The sequence below is a fragment of the Molossus molossus genome, unplaced genomic scaffold (genome assembly GCF_014108415.1).
Source record: "Molossus molossus isolate mMolMol1 unplaced genomic scaffold, mMolMol1.p scaffold_m16_p_1, whole genome shotgun sequence".
NCBI classification, from domain to species: Eukaryota; Metazoa; Chordata; class Mammalia; order Chiroptera; family Molossidae; genus Molossus; species Molossus molossus.
Genome location: NW_023425344.1, coordinates 182,584,879 through 182,601,349, shown reverse-complemented (window position 1 = coordinate 182,601,349; position 16,471 = coordinate 182,584,879).

Below are 16,471 nucleotides of genomic sequence, written 5' to 3'. Positions count from 1 at the left end.
ACTACGGAATTAAAGAAGCAGCCACATGGAGAGTGGTAGGAGGGGCGGAGGTGGACGGGTGTGGGACTGGATAAAAATCAGGAGGACACCTCAGCTGGGAAGGTTTTCCCTGAGGACTGAGGGGTCCCTGTCCCACACCAGGTACCCTGCTTAGGGTTCCAGTGCCAGGAAGAAAAGTCCCCATAACTTCTGGCTGGAAAAACCAGTGGGAACTGAGGCTCAGTGAGGCTGAGGTGGCAGGAGCCCCAGGCAGCTCCTCTTAAAGGGCCCGTGCATGGACTTATCAGACTCACTTCCTCTAAGTTTGGAGGGGAGGCAACTCGAGGGGCACCAAAGACATACAGGGAAGAACTGAGCTGTTTGGCATTTGAGCGAGGGCTGGAGAGGGGGGCTTTCTCCGGAACAAAGGTGCTGTCAGAGGCCTTTGTTTCTTTGGTGAGCCCTTCCCTGGGGCGACAGACAGTCACCATATCTGGGACTCCAGCAACCTGGCTCATACTGGTTGCCCCGCCCTGGTGATTCCCTGAGGCCCACCCCACCCAACTTTCAGGCCCACCCAAGCTGTTGCCAGTTGCTTAACCATAGGATTGGCCTGTCTTGGATCCTGCTTCAGGTTTTCCTAAATTCTTTCAAACAAGCAGCATCTGGTCTCAGATAGCCCCATACCTCTCGTTCAGTAACACACAGAAACAAACACAGGGAGGCAGCCAAAATGAGGATACAAAGAAACAGGTCCCAAATGAAAGAACAGAACAAAACCCCAGGAGAAGAACTAAGTGGAATGGAGATAAGCAACCTAACAGATGCTGAGTTCAATATACTGCTTATAAGGATGCTCAATGAACTTAGTGAGAACCTCAGCAAACTTGGGGAGGGCCTCAAGAGCATAAAAAAAGACCAATCAGAAATGAAGGATGCACAGTCAGAAATGAAGGAGGCATTAACTGAAATAAAGACTACACAGATTCAGTAGTAGAGTAGGTAAAGCCAAGAAGCAAACCAACGATTTGGAATCCAAGGAAGCAAAAAACGCCCAATCAGAACAGCAAAAAGAAAAAAGAAGCCAAAAAAATGAGGATAGTGTAAGGAGCCTCTGGGACAACTTCAAGCGTACCAACATTCGCATCTTGGGGCTGCCAGAAGGAGAAGAGATAGAACAGGAAATCGAAAACCTATTTGAAACAATAATGGCAGAAAACTTCCCTAACTTGGTGAAGGAAACAGACATACAAGTCCAGGAAGCACAGAGAGTCTCAAACAAGATGAACCCCAAGAGGCCCACACCAAGACACATCATCATCAAATTGCAAAAGGTTCAAGACAAAGAGAGAATCTTAAAAGCAGCAAGAGAAAAGCAATTAGTTACGTACAAGCGAGTTCCCATAAGACTGTCAGCTGATTTCTCAAAAGAAACTTTGCAGGCCAGAAGGGAGTGGCAAGAAATATTCAGAGTGCTGAAAAGCAAGAACCTACAACCAAGATCACTCAATCCTACAAAGCTGTCATTTAGAATCGATGGCCATATAAAGAGTTTCTCAGACAAGAAAAAGTTAAAGGAGTTCATCACCAAAAAATCTGTATTATATGAAATGTTGAAGGGTCTTTTTGAAGAAAAAGATAAAACATATGAACAAATAAAATGGCAATAAATACATATGTATTGACAATTGAATCTACAAACAAAATGAACAGGCAGAACAGAAACATTCTCAGAGATACAGAGAACATTTTGTTGGTTGCTAGATGGGAGGGGGTTGGGGGAATGGGTGAAAAAGGTGAAGGGATTAAGAAGAACAAATTGGTTGCTAGACTGACAAATCTCAAAGGGAAGGGGGTTAGTGGGTGGGAAGAAATAAACCAAAAAACTTATATGTAACCAGTGGACACAGACAACAGTGTGGGAAAAGGCAGGAGGGGGGCGGGAGTGGGGAGGAGGGGATTAATGGGGGGAAAATAAGGAACATGTGTAATATATTCAACAATAAAGATATAAATAAATAAATAAATAAAAATAAAAAATGAAGTAAGTAAAGCCCTGGCTGGTTTGCCTCAGCTATTAGAGCATTAGCCTGTGGATCAATGAGTCGCAGATTTGATTTCAGTCAAGGTCACGTACCTTGGTTTTGATTTATCCCCGGCCCTGGTTAGGGTCCTGCAGGAGGCAGCCACTCGATGTGTCCCTTTCACGTTGATGTTTTTCTCTCTCCCTCCCTCCCACTCTATCTGAACAAAAAAAAGGAAAAATGTCCTCACGTGAGGATTAAAAAAAAAAAATGAAGTAAGTAAAAATTATCTAAAATAAAAAACCAACATTATGTTTCAAGGAAAAGCATTGTAGTCATTTCCCATAAAGTGAGAAACAAAAATGTTTTAAAATAAATGTCAATAGCCTGGCTGGTGTGGCTCAGGGGTTGAGCATTGACCCATGCACCAAGAGGTCGCCGGTTTGATTTCCAGTCAGGGCATATGCCCAGGTTGTGGGCCCAATCCCCTGTGGATGGGCATGCAGGAGGCAGCCAATCAATGTTCTCTCTCATCGATGTTTCTCTCTCCTTCTCCCTTCCTCTCTCTCTCAAATCAATTGAGAAAAATTATTTAAAAAAATAAAAATAAGACAACTGGGGGAATAAACAATAAATAAATTAATTAATTAATTAAATAAATAAATAAATATCAACATATAACTTTGTATTAAATAACTTGTCATAAGAAATACAGCATAAGCATTTGAAAAGAAGGACTAGAACTACTATTTTTAGACACAATTGTATTCCTAGAAATCCCAAAGAAGTCAACTAGAATTAGAGATAAAGGATTTTCATGAAGTACACATAGAATAAAAGAGGGCTAGAGACAGACACCTGGGGAACAGGAACACTTAGGGATAGGAGGAGGAAGGGGAGCCAGCAAAGAAGCCTGAGAGGGAAGAGCTGAAGAGACAGAGGATAATCATTCCAGAGTAATATCACTAGAGCCAAGAAAGGGTTTTTTAAATTTTTAATCCTCACCAGAGGATATTTTCCCATTGATTTTCAGATAGAGTGAGAGGGAGGGAGAGAGAGAGAAACATTAATGTGAGAGAGACACACCTATTGGTCGCCTCCCGTATGACTCCAACCAGGGCCCGGGATCAAACTGCAACCAAGGTATGTGATTTTTTTTAAACTTATTTTTATTGTTGAATGTATTACAGATGTTCCTCATTTTCCCCCTATTGACCCCATCCTTCCTGCTCCTGCCTCCCTCCTGCCTTTCCCCACACTGTTGTCTGTGTCCATTGGTTATGCATATATACATATAAGTTCTTTGGTTTATTTCTTCCCACCTCCCCACTCCTCTTCCCTTTGAGGTTTGTCAGTCTAACAACCAATTTGTACTTCTTAATCCCTTCACTTTTTACACTCATTCCCCCAACACCCCTTCTATCTGGCAACCAACAAAATCTTTTTATCTATGAGAATGTTTCTGTTCTGCTTGTTCATTTTGTTTGTAGATTCAATTGTCGATAGGTATGTATTTATTGCCATTTTGTTTGTTCATATAATACAGGTTTGTTGGTGATGAACTCCTTTAATGTTTTCTTGTCTGGGAAACTCTTTATATGGCCATCAATTTTAAATGATAGCTTTGCAGGATAGAGTGATCTTGGTTGTAGGTTCTGGCTTTTCAGCACTCTGAATATTTCTTGCCACTCCCTTCTGGTCTGCAAAGTTTCTTTTGAGAAATCAGCTGACAGTCTTATAGGAGCTCCCTTGTAGGTAATTAACTGTTTTTCTCTTGCTGCTTTTAAGATTCTCTTTGTCTTGAACCTTTTGTGTTTTGATTATGATGTGTCCTGGTGTGGATCTCTTAGTGTTCATCTTGTTTGGGACTCTGTGCTTCCTGGACTTGTATGTCTGTTTCCTTCACCAAGTTAGGGAAGTTTTCTTCCATTATTGTTTCAAATAGGTTTTCGATTTCTTGTTCTCTCTCTTCTCCTTCTGGCACCCCTATGATGTGAATGTTGGCACGCTTGAAGTTGTCCCAGAGACTCCTTACACTGTCCTCATTTTTTTGGCTTCTTTTTTCTTTTTGCTGTTCTGATTGGGTGTTTTTTGCTTCCTTATAGTTAAAAAAAATTTTTTTATACTTACTCGAGGACATTTTTCCATTTTTTGTTCAGATAGAGTGGGAGAGAGAGAGAGGGAGAGAGAGAGAAAAACATCGACGTGAAACTGACACATTGAGTGGCTGCCTCCTGCACGACTCAACCAGGGCTGGGGACAAACTGCAACTGAGGTACATGCCCTTAGCGGGAACCAAACCCGGAACTCTCTGGACCACAGGCTGACGCTCTAACCGCTGAGCCAAACTGGCCAGGGTGTTCCTTATAGTTTAAATCGATGGTTTGCTTCTTGGCTTTACTTACTCTAGTATTGAATCTGTGTAAATTATTCTTTATTTCAGTTAGTGCCTCCTTCATTTCTGACTAGTCCTTTTTTATACTCCTGAGGCCCTCACTAAGTTCACTGAAGTTGTCACTAAGCTTATTGAGCATCCTTATAAGCAGTGTTTTGAACTCTGTGTTTGTTAGATTGCTTATCACCATTTCATTTATTTCTTTTCCTGGAGTTTTGTTCTTCTTTCATTTGGGACATGTTTCTTTGTCTCCTCATTTTGGCTGCCTTTCTGTGTTTGTTTCTATGTATTAGGTAGAGTTGCTATGTCTCCTGGGCTTCCTAGGATGGCCTATTGTAGTAGGTGTCCTGTAGGATCCAGTGGCTCAGCCTCTCTGGTCTCCCAGCTAGGCTCTCGAGGTGCACTCCTCGTGTGGACTTTACATCCTTGTGTTGTAATTGAATCTTGATTGCTGTTAGCACATCAATGAGAGAGTTTTACACAGGCTGATCCACTGCAAGGACTGGCTGTGCCCACTATCCACTGACCTGTGACTATCTTAGATGATCAGCTATGCAGGGGCCCACCACACAGAGCAAGACTTATTTCAGCAAGGCTCTGGTACCCACTGAGTCCATTCCTTGAGTGTGTCACTTGTGGATGTGGTTGGGTGGTGGTGCTTCGCAGTTTTCTGAAGCTGTCCTCTGGGTGTGCTGGCTCTGGGGGCAAGGTCAGCCACTACATGTGTTCTATCCAGGGCCACCAGGCATAAGCTACAAAGTGGTCTGCAGATGGCTGCTTCTTGTGCTGGGCTTAGAGGTGCCCAGGCAAAGCCAAGTTGTGAACCAAGGCTGGCTGCTTCTACAGCCAGGCCTGGGGCCACTTAACGAGATGTATGGGGCTCACTGAGACCAGATGCTGCTTGTTTGAGAGATTTTAGGAAAATCTGAAGCAGGATCAAAGATAGGCCATTTCTTTGGTAAAGCAACTGGTTACAGTTTGGGTGGGCCTGAAAGTTGAGTGGGGCAGGGCCTCAGGGAATCACCAGGGCAGGGCAAATAGTGTGAGCCAGGTTGCTGGAGTCCCAGATATGGTGGCTGTCTGCCAGCCTCATGGGGGAAGGGTTCACCAAAGGAACGAAAGCCTCCAACAGCACATCTATCCAGGAGAAAGCTGTCTCTCCAGCCCTCGCCCCAATGCCAAACAACTCAATTCTTTCCCGTATGTCTCTGGTGCCTTTTGAGCTGCCTCCCCTCCACACTGGAGTTCAGAGGGAGCAAGTCCAGGTAAGTCCAGGTAAGTCCAAGTAAGTCCATGAGCAGGACCTTTAATAGGAACTGCCTGGGGCTTCAGCAGCCTCAGCCTCCCTCAGCCTCAGTTCCCATTGGTTTGTACAGCCAGAGGTGATGGGGATTTCTCTTCCTGGCACTGGAACCCTGAGCTGGGTGCCTGTTATGGGAGGGGGATGCCTCACTCCTCAGGGAGGACCTTCACAGATGAGTGTCCTCCTAATTTTTATGTACCACATGTGGGTGTGGGACTAGCCCGTCCACCTCCGCCCCTCCTACCAGTCTCAATGTGGCCTCTTCTTTAATTTAGTAGTTGTAGGATTTCCATTCAGCTCAATTTCAGGTGGTTTTGAATGATGGTTGTTCTTAGCTTAGTTGCAGTTTTGATGTGGTTGTGGGAGGAGGCGAGACCGCGTTTATCTACATCGCCATCTTGACCAGAAGTCTCCCGAAATATGTGCTCTTGACCGGAAGTCTTCTGAAGTATTGAACCCTTGACTCTGGTCAGCAGGCTGATGCTCTAACCACTGAGAAAACTGGCCAGGGCAAGATAGGGTTTCTTTTAAAAAATTTTTTAAAAATTAATTTTAGAAAGAGGAAGGAAGAGAGAGAGAAAGAAACATCAATTTGTTATTTCACTTATTTATGCATTCATTGGTTGCTCCTTGTATTTGCCCTGACTGGGGATTGAAGCCACAACCTTGGTATATTAGGATGATGCTCTAACCAACTAAGCTACCCGGTCAGGGGCCCAAGATAGAATTTCAAGGAAGGAATGATTTAGTAAGATCTGTATTGGAGCATCCATTGAACCTGGCAATCAGAATACAATAAGCAATAAAACAGTAAGGAAGCCTTGTTTAATAAATCTTACATATGCTATCCACAAGTAGTTGCTCTTTGAGTAACATCTTTGAGTAGCTATACTCAAAGTGTGGTCTGAGAACCAGCAGAATTGGCTTCACCTGGGAACTTGTTAGATGGCAGACTCTCCAGGCCTATTGAATCAGGTTTTACATATGCACATTAAAGTTTCAAACTGCTTTAAAGGTTGTTGTTTTTTTGTTAATCCTCACCCAACGGGGTGTGTGTGTGTGTGTATATGTATATGTATATGTATATGTATATGTATATGTATATGTATATGTATATGATCTATGCACACACACACACGCACACATCGATTGGTTGCCTCCTGCACGACTCCTACCGGGGCTGGGAATCTAACCCACAAATGAGGGACATGCCCTTGACTGGTAATCAAACCCACATCTCTCTGGTCTAAGGCTTACACTAACCACTGAGCAAAACTGGCCAGGGCAGCTTTATAGGTATTTGATGATTGATCCTCTCCTGATTTTCTGTAGCTGATCTTCCCAAATGAATGGTCTATGCAGATTGCTTCATTTTTTTAACTCCTTCCTTAATGAAAATTATCTGATTTCAATGCTACTTGAATGGAAGTTTATTATTTATTTATTTATTTATTTTATTTTTAATTTTTTTAATTTTATTTTTGTTACCGATGTTTCTCCTTTTTTACCCCATTGGCACCCTCCTCCCCATCCCCTCACCCCGTCCCTGGCTTTGTTATCCATGTCCATTGTTCATGCATACTTGTATATAAATTCTGTGGTTTATCTCTTCCCACCCCCCACCACCCCCTCTTCTGGGGGTTGTCAGTCTGTACCCTACTTCCATGTTTCTGTGTCTACCCTATTCCTCAGACTGTTATGTTCATTATATTCCGTATATAAGTGAGATCATGTGGTATTTGTCTTTTTCTGCTTGGCTTGTTTCACTTAGGATAATACTTTCCAGGTCCCTCCATGTCGTCTCAAAGGATAAGAGATCTTTCTTTCTTATAGCTGCATAGTACTCCATTGCGTATATGTACCACAGCTTTTTTTATCCATTCGTCTACTGATGGACACTTGGGCTGTTTCCAGATCTTAGCTATTGTAAATAGTGCTGCTATGAACATGGGGATACATATATTCTTCCTAATTGGTGTTTCAGGCTTCTTAGGGTATATTCCTAGAAGCGGGATCACTGGGTTAAATAGAAGTTCAATTTTTAATTTTTTGAGGTAACACCATATTGTTTTCCACAGTGGCTGCACCAGTCTGCATTCCCACCAGCAGTGTACTAGAGTCCCCTTGTCTCCACACCCTCACCAACTCTTGTTTTTTGATGATTTGTTGATGGCAGCCATTCTGACAGGTGTGAGGTGATACCTCATTGTTGTTTTGGAAGTTTATTTAACAAATACTTGCTGAGTTTGAATGTTCCAGATACTGTACTAAGCATTTGGATGCATCAATGAACAAACAAGACAAATCCATGGCACCCTAACTAGTTCCTCATAAGATCACCAAATAATAATTGATAACTTCCATGAAGACTGATTTTACCTCCTTCCATTTCCTCCCAAAATTTTATGTCCTTTCAGTAGCCCAGGAACATGTGAAAGCAGCTGCTCAAAAACAAAAACAAAACCTTTTCGGACTAAATACAAATATTCTAAAGTCTAAGGATCAAGCCCCACTGGCAATGAATTCATTACTCCTCTAGCTTCCGTTTTATCTTTGCCCTGACTATCTTTGCTATAGTCCTCACCACTATTCTTACGGAAGAGATTCAAGCTCTATGCCAGGTAACTCTGAGGGTTTCCCAGGAGCATTTTGGAAGTGAAGTCAGGATTTATATATTGTTGTGATATAACTAAATTTGCATTAAAATTTTTTTTCCTTTATTGATTTTTAGAGAGAAAGGAAGGGAGAGGGATAGATAGAAACATAGATGAGAGAGAACATCTATTGGCTGCCTTCTGCATGCTCCCCTCTAGGGATTTGGCCCAGAATCTGGTCATGTGCTCTAACTGGGAATTAAACCGGCTTCCTCTTGGTGCATGGGTCAACACTGAACCACTGAGCCACACTGGCTGGGCATAAATTTACATTTTTCGCATAAGATTTGTATTAAGCTTGGAACATAGTTTCCTGCTTTGATCTTCAATTATTACATCTTCAAATACCATCCCGCAACTTAAACCAATGTGTTCCTACTTGGAAACAAAAAAAATTATTTGTTTTATTATAATGTAAAGTATATAAAAAATGCAAGAAAGAAAGGAAGGAAATTTTATAACTATAGCTTCTACCATAATAACTAACTTCTATTTTTTAATGTTTAATATGTACTGTTGGTTATGGATTGATGTTAATTTTTCTTTATTATAATGTATCCATATTTATCACTGTTCTTTAGTATAAAAATTTTAAAATTAAAAAATATTTACTTATTTTATTTCCAACAGTTTAAAATCTCAGAGAATTCCTATGTCTCCTTCCACCTCACATCTTGAGATCTCTACCAGTCAGCCAGTCTCCTAGTGTCCAAAAAGGGATTTAGTTCTTTCAATAAAAGTTTTAATTTTTTTTTCTTTATTGATTTTAGAGAGGAAGAGAGAGCTAGAAACATTGATGAGAGGGAACATCGATTGGCTGCCTCCTGCATGATCCCCCATTGGGAACCAAGCCCATAACCTGGGCATGTGCCCTGACCGGAAATTGACCCTCCTCTTACATGGGTCGACGCCCAACCACTGAGTCACACCAGCCAGGCTCAACAAAAGCTTTAATGTCCTTTATACACTAGCTGTGATGTTTAGTTTGAGAACAGAATGATTGTTCAGTATGTGAATATAGCCTTTTTTTAAATCCTCACTGAGGATATTTTTCTATTTATCTTCAGATTGAGTGGGAGGGAGGGAGGGAGGGAGGGAGGGAGAGAGAGAGAGAGAGAGAGAGAGAGAGAGAGAGAGAGAGAAAGAAAGAAAGGTGGAAGGAGAGAAAGGGAGAGGGAGAGAAAGGGAAAGGGAGAGAAACATCAGCGTGAGAGGGACACATTGACTGGTTGGTTGTCTCCTGCATGACCAGGGCTGGGGATGAACCGCAGGTGAGATATGTGCCCTTGGCTGGAATCAAACCTGGGACTCTTTGGTCTCAGGGCCGACACTCTACCGCTGAGCCAAACCAGCCAGGGCTATAAGCCTTTTTTAATGCCACTTTTGGAGAGAATTCTGTTGTTTTCCACAAGGAGAAATCTTCACAATGTTTGCATCTGTGTTTTTCCTATTCATTTGACTTGAAGTGGGGTGAACATTAAAAATTTTTTATTTTGAAATAATTTGATCACAGAAAAGTTGCAAAAATAATGTCTATGTACCTGTCATTCAGCTTTCTCTAATATTAAGATCTTAACTATGATGTAATGGTCAAAACTAATAAATAAACATTGGTAAAATACTATTAATGAAAGTTCAGACTTTATTAGGAGTTTACCTGTTTTTCCACTAATGTCCTTTACTGTTCTAGAACCTAGTACAGGATATGACATTACATTTAGTTGTTATTTCTCCTTAGGCTCCTCTGATTGTAATAGCTACCTTAATCTTTCCTTATCTTTTATAACACCTTGACATGTTTGAAGAGTTCTGGTCAAGTATTTTGTAGAATGTCCCTCAATTTGAGTTCATCTGATGTTTTCTCATTATTTTATTGTGATCATGAATTTTTAGAAGAATACCATGAGGTTAAATGTCCCTCTTGGCACATCTATCAGGTGGTATGTAATAGTGATACATCTTATAACTGGTGATATTAACCTTGATCTTTAGTTAAGGTGATGTCAACCAGGTTTTTCCAGTGTGAAATTAACTATTTTTCCCTTTATAATTAATATATATTTGGGAGGAGACACTGTGAAGTTATGAAAATATTTTGTTTCTCCTTATACTTTTCCCCACTAATGTTAGCATTCATTGGTGGGTCTTGTTTGTAGTAATGACTACTGTGGTGTTCTATTTCTCTCATACCTCCCATATTTATTAATTGGAATTCTTTTGTAAAGAACAGCCCCTTCTCTGAAGTGAACATTGAAAATCTTTGAGTGGCCTGGCTGGTGTGGCTCAGTTGGTTGAGGTCACTGGTTCAATCCCTGTCAGGCATATGCCAGGGTTGCTAGCTCCATCCCCAGTAGGGGGTGTGCTAGAGGCAGCTGATTGATGTTTCTCCCTTTCCCTTCCTCTCTCTGAAATCAATTTTTAAAAACCATTAAAAAATATAATAAAATTCATTGATCAAAAAAAAATCTTTGTGTGGAAGCAGCAAGTTCATCACCATGATAAAATTCTTAGCCCTTATAGTATGGGCCAGGAATGTGTGGAGTAGAATTAATTGTTTTATTTTATTTTTTAATTGATTTTATAGAGAGAAGAAGGGAGAAACAGGGAGGGAGAGAGAGAGAGAGTGAGAAATATCAATTTGTTGTCCTACTTATTTCTTTTTTTATCCTCACCCGAGGATATTTTTTCATTTTTTGTTCAGATTAAGTGGGAGGGAGAGAGAGAGAAAGAGAAACATTGACGTGAAAGGGACACATTGAGTGGCTGCCTCCTGCATGACCCAACCCAGGCCGGGGACAAACTGCAACGGAGCGGGAACCAAACCTGGGTCTCTCTGGACCGCAGGCCAATGCTTTAACCACTGAGCCAAACTGGCCAGGGCTGTCCCACTTATTTATGCATTCATTGGTTGATTTTTTTTTTTTAATTCTCACCTGAAGATATTTTTCTATTTATCTTCAGACAGAGTGGGAGGGAGAGAAAGGGGGAGTGAGAGAAACATCGATGTGAGAGGGACACATTGACTGGCCGCCTCCCACAAGACCCTGACCAGGGCTGGGGACGAACCACAACCGAGGTACGTGCCCTTGGCCGGAATCAAACCCGCGACTCATTGGTCTGCGGGCTGATGCCCTACCGCTGAGCCAAATCGGCCAGGGCCCATTGGTTGATTTTTATATGTGCCCTGACTGGGGATTGAACCTGCAACCTTGGCGTAGGTTGATGATGCTCTAACCAACTGAACTACACGGCCAGGGCTAGAATTTATTAATTAATTTAACAGATCATTTGTTTAATACTATGTGCCAGTAACTGGGCACTTGAGGTACAACAGAGTGTAGTCTCTGTTTGAGAGTTTATTGTCTAGTCTAGTGTAAGATAATATTTCTGTTTCAGTATTAAAGACTAGCTAGATTCCTCTGAGAAGCATATGATCTTACAAAAGCCTTTTTACACCCTGGCCAGTGTTGATCAGTGGTTAGAGTGTTGGCCCACACATCTAAGGGTCTTGGGTTCGATTCCTGGTCAAGGGCATATACCTGGGTTGTAGGTTTGATCCCCAGCCCTGGTCAGCAGCTCTCTCTCTTTCTCCTCCCTCCCTTCCACTCTCTCTAAAGATCAATGAAAAAAATATTCTCTGGTGAGAATTTAAAAAAATAGCCTGGCCGGTGTGGCTTAGTAGTTGAGTGTCGACCCATGCACCAAGAGGTTGCCAGTTTGATTCCTGGTCAGGACACATACCCAGGTTGTGGGCAAAATCTCCAGTGGGGGCATGTAGGATGTGGCTAAGCGATATTCTCTCTCATTGATGTTTCTCTCTCTCTCTTCTTTCCTGTCTCTAAAGAAAAAAAATTTTTTTTAATAAAATTTATAAAAAGCCTTTATAGGGCCAAATAAGAACACTTATCTGACAGACCTATCTCCCTATTTTTTATCCTGTTTTCAGTGAGGACAAACTGGATCTTTTCCCCTCCATGTCTGTGTCTATACCTCAACACTCCTAACTAGAGGTTTTCACTGCTCTACTTCCTCCTCTCAAATCTCACACAAGTTTCTCTTGTTGGCCAACCATAACATGGAACCATACAGGAAAAAGAATTCAGGGAAACTCATTCCAATTTAGATAAACTGACAAAGTTCAAAACTACCAGAGCTCATTTTGACCATTGCACTTTCATTGAAATGCTCTTCTTTGTTTTGTTTTGTTTTGTTTTATCATCACCCGAGGACATTTTTGCATTTATCTTCAGATAGAGCGGGAGGGAGAGAGGGAGGCAGAGAGAGAGAGAGAGAAAGAGAGAGAGAGAAACATCGATGTGAGAGAGACACATCGACTGATTGCCACCTGCATGACCCCAACCAGGGCCAGGGACAAACTGCAATCGAGATACATGGGGAACTGAACCCGGAACTCTCTGGTCCGCAGGTTGACGCTCTAACCGCTGAGCCAAACCAGCCAGGGCTCTTCTTTGGTTTCATGACTCCACTGTCTTCAAGTGTTTCATTAGATTGCTCCCCTTCCACTTTTTTGCTAGCCAGCTTCTTCCCACACTTTAAATGTGTGGACCTCAGCCATTTTTGCTTCATATTCTACAAACTAACTAGTTTCATCCACTTTAATGGTTTTGGTTACTATCTGTACACCAATGCCTTCCAATTCCATTTTTAGCTCAGACCTCTCTTAGAAACTGTAGGGGAAAATATTCAGCTGTGTGTCCTCAGGCACTTTATTTGTAATATGACCAAAACTGAACTCATTACTGTTCCTTTAAACCTGCTCTTCCTCTTCTAATCCCAGTGAGGACTGACAAGTAATTTCCCTGCATTGGGAGAGTCCTTAATTATTCCCTCTCTTCTTAACCAGTCCCATATTTTTTCTGAAGGCCTTTCACTTAAGACACAGTTTCTTGTGCCAATTTTTGTATTGATTAAGATTCTTTTAGTTGAAAAAAAAGAATTCATCTTGAACTAGTTTAATCATAGTAGTAGTAACATTTATACAACTGCCTGGCACTTTATAATACACTTTATAGGCACTTTATAATACAAGGGAATAAACAATTGGATGGATGGATAATATTTATTATATAGGTAAATAAATTACAGAAATTTCTCCTGATTATAGAGCCAATAAATTATATAACAGGAATCTAGACTTCAGAGGCCTAATATCAAAATGCCAACATAATTTTAAAGTGTCTTAATCAGGAGAATCAAAGGCTATACCTCAAGAACAAATTAACTCTGAAACCTCGGTGGTTCAACATAAGAAAGGTTTATTGCTCACTCATGAAGATTCCAATACTAGTTGGATAACTCTTCAAGACAACTACTGTTGATTCTTGTTATTCTCAGTAGTTAGATTCTGTAAGTGGCTGCAAACACTGAATTAGCAAATACTGAACTATTGCTCCTAGGGGAAATACAGGGTTAGGTTCTTGTGGACCTCTGGTCAAAACATTTTCACCAACCAATGGATACATAGCCTTGTTTTATGTATTGTATTTTATGTAAGGTGTTTCTGTTTAAAGACACTTAATTTAATATATGTTGATTCATTAGCATTGACTTCTCAATAGCACTATAATTCATGTCTGAATGAAACTTATCTAAAACATGTATTTTTCTCCCTAAGGCACATCAGCTTTTCTGTGATTATGAGCACTACTAGAAAGCACTTTAGCACTAAGTGTGAGAGCCACTTTAAGTAATAAAATCACCAACAAATAACACAAAGATGTGAAAATTGTAGCACTAAATAGACTGTGAAAAGGACACTTATTTACAGTATAATAAGAAGGGGGAGTATTGCCTTGTTCAGCCTCAGCTGGGAACGTGCACATGGGGTGATTCAAATTTCATCACTCTGCACGTGCCTGTTAATAATTGTGAAAATGACACAAGGATTGATTTTTAGGTCACGAGTCAATTTTAGTGAGTAGGCGAATTCACAAATACAGAACTCACAAATAATCAGAATTGATTGTAAATGCTGTGATAATTTGGAGCTTCAGGCAACTTGGCCTGTGACACTGCCATGTCAACAAGCAGTTTCTCAGTTATTTCAACAGGAAAGAGATGGCTGGAGGGTCACTCTCTAGCTCTTAAATTGTTTGGTCATTCCCTATCCATTGGCTGGACCTAATCAGTTGACCCCACCTAACTGCAGGAGATCTGAGAAATACGGGAAATACTTGGATATCTAGTGAACAATATATATTTCAATTACAAAAGGCCAACCGAAAAGGGAGAAAAAATTGTACTTTACAAAGGGACGTTTCTGTTCTTTTAAGATACTGAGTGCCTTATAAGAGGCTTTGGGGGAGTGAGGATGTTTCAGATTTCTTATCCACTTTAACTCCTCCCAGTTATCTTTATTAAAATTGCCAGATCACAGGGCATTCCAATCATACCACCAACATTATCCATTTCACTTTGGCAAGACACATGATTAATTTTTTTGTTCAGGATCCCTATAATTTCAGTTCACTGGTGCTGTTTTTCTCTCTTCCCATTTGATCATCCATAAATTGGAACTTGTTTCACTCTTTGTTGAACCTTACCAAACTGCTTATATTGAATAGCGTGATATATTTGCTATAAATCTGAAGCATTTCACCCTCAGTTGGCGCATAGCCTGAATCCTTGAAAGACAACAGGATTGTTAACTGCTTGCTACATCATCATGTGAACTGCCAAGAATTTCCCATCCTGGTTTGAGGGAGTCCTCATTGTTCCTCTCTCTGCTTGATTCAGCTAGTTCTATACCTGTTCTAAAGGTCTTTCACTCAAGACGCTACTTCTTGGTAATAATTTCTTTATTAATTAGGACTCTTTAGTTTCAAATAAAAGGATTCATACCGAGCTAGTCTAATAATAATAGCAGTTAACATTTAGTGTATGCTTATTCTGTATCAGTGCCTGGCGCATGATAGGTGATTACTCTTTGTTGAATGAATGCCAGACACTGTGCTAAGTACTTTAAATGCATTACTTAATTTAATTCTCGCAACTCTACACTAGTACTTCTCCTTTTTACAGAAAAGAACACTGTGACACAGAGAAGATCTGAAACTTCCCAGGACACACAGCTAGTAAACACTGGTCCCAGGATTTGAATCTAGGCCATCTCATTTCTTGTTACTGTATTAGGGGGAAAAAAAGAATTTGTTGTAAGAGTTTTATAGAACCAAGTGCAGAAATGCAGGTGGATTGTTTGATGGGCTGGAACCAGGATCTACAGAGCTGTTGGGAACCCAGGCAATATCCTTCCTCTGATTATCCTCTGCTTTTTGGGTGTGGTGCCTTTGATGGGAAAAGGGAAAATATTGGTAAAGTGATACAATAGATCATTTCACTGGTTGCAACTTTTGGCTTGCCTTAGGTAATCCCAACACTGCCCTCAACTCCTTTTGTGGCCTGGGCCAACTCATTCCATTTCTATGGGTATTAATTTCCTCATTTATAAAATGAGAACTTTTTACTGGAGATTCCTCAGGTCCCTTCCAACTCTAAAATTCTAAATTCCTAAGTAAACTTTCTAGGGCAGAGGTGTATTAATAATGAATGTGAAGGTGTGGTTTTGGGGAAAAGAATAGAGGACGGTTCTAAGGAAAGAGGAACAGAATAATGATTTGAGTAGAGCCTCAGTGTTGAATTACTGTTTAAAGCTGGTATCAGGTAAAAACCTTTGGGGATATATAAATGGGGACAGAAAAGACTTCTCACCCTGACACACCAGACCAGACTAGATTATTTTGTGTTTTTGTTTGTTTGTTTGTTTTTGTTTTTTGTTTTTTTTTTTATCCTCACCCGAGGACATTTTTCCATTTTTTGTTCAGATAGAGCGGGAGGGAGAGAGAGGAAGAGAGAGAGAGAGAAACATCGATGTGAAGGGACACATCGAGTGGCTGCCACCCACACGACCAACCAGGGCTGGGGACAAACTGCAACCGAGGTACGTGCCCTTAGCGGGAACCGAACCCGGGTCTCTCTGTACCGCAGGCTGACGCTCCAACCGCTGAGCCAAACCGGCCAGGGCCAGACTAGATTATTTTGAATGTGATCTCTGATCTATGCACATTCTCTCTCTCTCTCTCTCTCTCTCTCTCTCTCT